The following is a 4,742-nucleotide window of genomic DNA, read 5'->3' as shown; positions in this document are numbered from 1 at the left end:
ACACACAGCTTAGTTGGGAACCATGATTCTTCTGCCAAGATAGAACCAGCAAGTTGTCTGACCTAAACAAAGGCAAGGACATTACCCATTAGAAAGGCTGATGAGATTAACAGCAGCAGGGTCACAGGGGCCTGGTTACTGGAAGACCACAGGCTTTCATGGGTCTTTAAAGGCAAGGCTTTCAAATACCAGTTTAATCTCTCCACTCAAAATTTGCATTTCTATGCCAGATAAACTTCATCATATCTTGGGCAAAATCCTCTTTAAAGCCCTAAAGAATGTTGATGCCAGTTTAAAGTCTGAGATGTGCCTGGCCCAGCCACGGTTATTTTCAACTGTTTGACCATGAATAAGGATGAATGAAGAATTGATGCCACTGAACTGTGGTGTCAAGAAGAGTATTGAATGGACTGCCAAAAACTAAGAAACCTGACTTGGAGGAAATGCAACCAGTGTGCTCCTTTAGAGCACTTTAGGACTTTTTTCTTGCATTTTTGAGCATGTTATGAAGGATGGTTGTTGTGATGTACCATTGAGTCACCTGCGACCCATAGCAACGCTGTGTTCAATAGCTCTGAACCCTGGCCTATCCTGAGCCAGTCTCACTGGTTGCAACACAACTCCCATTGCCCCAGTTACTGTATTAATCCATCTCATCCAAGGTCTTCTTCTCCTGTGCTGTCTCTCCAGGCTTGGAAAAATACATCACGCTGAACAAGGTAGAGGGTCAGCGAAAGAGAGGAAAACCACCAGTGAAACAAATTAATCCAGTGATTGCAACAATGAGCCAGGGAATGTCAGAGAACATGGGTAAGGCACAAATTAGGCCAAGGTTCCGATGTTACAGTTCATAGAGTCACTATGAGTCAGAGCTGACTCAGCAGTGCCTAACAACCACCTACATTTTTAACAAGATCCTCAGGTAATTCTTTCAGGCCCCCAGGTGTCTACATAAAGTATACACATAGGTACACATATATTCTTAAGTAGAGTAAGAAAATGCAAATTATCAGCAAAGGGGAAACAGAAAGGCAAATAGGAAGTTCAAAGCCCTGTTTAAAAGTAACTTCAAAGAGATAAGCGCAGTCAATACAGTCAATACCCACATGCAAGCTCCTGCCTGGTCATTACAGTGCAAGGCAGGGTCAAGGCTTTTTCATGTCTGCATATGTTGCTAGTTGCTGAGCTGTGGAGGCAGTTACAATGAACACTTCAGGCATTTCCTCGACAGAGAGGAGGGAGCTCTGGTGGGTTAGTGGTAAGAAGTTGTGCTGCCACTCAAAAGGGTTGTAGTTTGGACCCACCAGCTACTCTGTGGGAGAAAGATGGGCAATCTTCTCCCTTGTGATTTACTGCCAGTGAAAACCTGCTAGAGCATCAGTGCTAACTCTTCCAACTCAGACATACAGAACCTCAACTGGGGGGAATGCAAGCCCTAAGTAAATGTCCTTAAGATTTGGTATCATACTTTAATATTCATCCTCTTTACTCTCTATCTACATAAATATGGTCTGCTGATATTGCACTCATCATTCAAGGCCCTCTCTTGTACTCTCCGAAAGACCTTTCCAAATCCCCTTCCCCCCAAATTAGAAATAACTCCCTCTCTCTCCATCACTTTTTGCCTGTAGCTTGGTGGAAGCCCTCACCAGAGCCCACTTCGCATTGAATCATCTGTGGCTCTGTCTCCTGCTATGCAAACTCTGCATTTCAAACATCTGGGAAGCAGTGATCAAATATTGATCATCTGCTCATTTTGCTCAATGCCAGTTCTAAGTACATAGAAAGTGTTCAATATAGTCTGGTGATTTAGATTGAAAATGAGGCCATTTACTACTAGCACTAAGTTCTCTTTATTAAACAAGAAATACTTCAAACTGACCTGAAAGTCCTGAAAATACCATGACCTACTCTGGTGGCCTAATGGTAAGGCGTTGCCCTGGCAACCCAAGGTATAGGAATGCAATTCAAATCCACCAGCTTCTCATGGGAGAAAGATGGGCAGTCTTTTCTCATGTAATTTATTGCCTCTGAAAACTAGCTGGAGGGTCAGCTATGAGTCCATTCTGACTGGATGGTACACAACGACAACAACAACATCCAGGGTGGCAGTAATTTCTCCTAATGCATTTTCTAGGGCAGAGTAGAAGGTTAAGAGCATGCGTGAGTCTGAATGACATGGAGTTGAATCTCAGCTCTATTTCTTATTAACTATGTTTTCCTGGGAAATTATTCCATCTTTACACCCTCATCTCACAAATTGGGGCTGCCAATATTTCATTCTCCTGTAAAGACTATTGTAAAGATTAAATGAGATCATAGACTTCTTACTACAGTGCCTGGCTCACAAAAAGACCTTTTAGTCCAGTATTCGTAAATGGTAATTATATGTTGTTTATGTCCTCTGCATTGTGAGCACTTGGAAGGCAGTGATAAAAACTGTGATGTTCAGAAACAGTAACAAGAAGCTGCAGATCAAAGGAGAATTAAAAATTATATCAATCATAACTGCAATGTCTAAGACCTTTTACAGGTTATCATTCTGATTGGACACTAACGTACTTTGAAGGTGATAGGGAATAATGGATTCTTTGAGGTATCATCATAGTCTTTCAGTTAAGGCTTTATAAAGCAGTACTCATGCCTCCTAAATATACATTCTGACCTAATCACAGAATAAATTTTATATTACCTAAGATTGGCTTCTCACCTTTTGATGGTGGTCACGTAAGGGAAGTTTTTGGGTTGTGTTTGATGTGTGTTATTGGTTTTTTTCCCCCCAGAAAACGGGTGTCAGTTGAACTTTTGACCCAAGAGTGAAGGCCTTGCAAAGGGTGCGTCTTTAAAATCCCCAAATTAATTAATTTTAGAATGAACATTCTTTAAGTGATAGAGCAATCATGTGTCTATTTCCTGTACTGAATAACTTAGAGTTGCCATGATGCTGAACACTGTGCCATAGTCGTGTCAAATACCATAATGGTTACTCATCATGTACAAAGTTCGGGGGAGCTTCCAGATTGATTCATGCTGGGAAGCAGGAGTGGCATCCACTTCCTAAACTAGATACCTCTGGAATCTCTATAAACTATACACGTATAGAAATTATGTTAATTATAGAACAGAGTTCAGGTCTTTTGTGCAAGGGTCGCTATGAGTCGTATTTGACTTGATGACACTTAACCACTGCTAAGTGGTTGGAGGAACATTCTTCTACTTTGTACATCGCTCTTTGTCAATGTGCTGTACGAAGTAATCTGGGTTTGCTGTGATGCTGAACCTTGTGCCATTGGGTTATCAAATTCCATAATGGTTTCCCAATGTGGACAGTGTTTCATGGAGCTCCCAGCTGCAAAATAGATTTGGAAGCAGGAATGGCATCCACTTACTAAACCACATGCCTCTGGAAACTCTATGAACTTGGAGAAACAATGATAGTTATGGAAAGGCATTAGATCTTTTTGTTCATAGAGTCAACATGAGATGTGCTCAACTTGATGACAATCAACAACAAGAAGATTTTCTTGGAAATCATCTCACACGCAGTGGGGACAATGAAAAACTAAAATGAATTTTCTTATAGGAAATGTATACATATGAATTCATATTATGAAAATGTACATGAAAAGAGATGAGTAAGAGGACAATTGTTAAAAGTGAATAATGGGGTTCTATGGGTGGAGATGTGGGCCCGTGGGTGCCTTCCCTGATTCTGTGCAGATGCAGCCTTTGCTTGACTGTGGAGAGAGCTGGTATATGCTGCTATGTTCAGCCTCCTCTTACATGTGAGGCACCTGGTCACGTTACTTGTCTCAGGTTACCTGGAGGGTGGCAACTGGCTGCTGGCTTGACTTCAGTTTAGTCATCCTATTTTTTTCTAATTTACTTACTTTTTTTCTATTTTAAATAGGGAAAAGCATGAATGCAGTCCCCCACTACCACAAATTATGAAGCTGAGTTTCCCACATTTTGAGAGATCATAGGGATTAGCACATCCAGAGTGCAATGGATAAGCCTCACCCTGGAAAAACCACGTTCGTGACTGTGTTATCTCCCCTGCCTGGCAAGTATTGTCCTACTTCCTTTAAGGAGTAGCAGGATGTTATTAAGAGCTGCCATGAGGCATTGCTGGGCATTTGATTTCCACTACTCTTTGGAGGCCATAGTGTCTACCAAGTAGTTCCATCCCTGAGGGCATCTGGTGGGTGCAAATCCCTACCCTGGAAAGTCTATCCAGCTTGATTGCAGAAATGCAGGTAGCAATATTACAAAATAAGGAAATATGTGTTTTAAAAAGACGATGGCCCTCAAAGGGCTTAGGTAGAGGGCAATGAGTGGAATGGACATGTTGTGTCTATGAAGCAGCCACAAGCACTTGCCCTGGGGACTTCATCAGACTCATTAGGAATGTGAGGGATTTTAGTTAGACCTCACTTTGCAATTATGTAAATGAAGAGACGCTCCAGAAGGCAAGAGCTAGAAGAAATCCAGGCTGGATCTGGCCATATTTTAGAGTCAAGGCACGCACCATACAAAGTGGCAAGAAGCTGCTCTGCAATCCTGCAGGCATGTGGTTCAAAACCACCAGCTGCTCCAAAGAAAAACGATGGGCAGTCTCCTCCTGTGCAATTAACTGCCTCTGACAACCTGCCAGAGGGTCAGCTATGGAGCAGTTTTGACTCTATTGTACACAACAAGAAATATGTGTGTGTGTGTGTGTGTGTGTGTGTGTGTGTGTGTGT

At 42.0% G+C, this 4,742-nt stretch overlaps 1 pseudogene; it reads left to right on the top strand.

The window, feature by feature from the left end:
* Positions 1-4,300: 4,300 nt before the first annotated feature.
* LOC102861064 overlaps positions 4,301-4,742 on the top strand; it is a 9,107-nt pseudogene continuing 8,665 nt past the window's right edge.

The sequence above is a fragment of the Elephantulus edwardii genome, unplaced genomic scaffold (assembly GCF_000299155.1).
Source record: "Elephantulus edwardii isolate Elephantulus edwardi_28Jun2011 unplaced genomic scaffold, EleEdw1.0 scaffold00101, whole genome shotgun sequence".
Classification (NCBI taxonomy): Eukaryota; Metazoa; Chordata; class Mammalia; order Macroscelidea; family Macroscelididae; genus Elephantulus; species Elephantulus edwardii.
The sequence above is the reverse complement of the archived record's forward strand: the minus strand, read 5'-3'. Positions and strand labels throughout refer to the sequence as shown.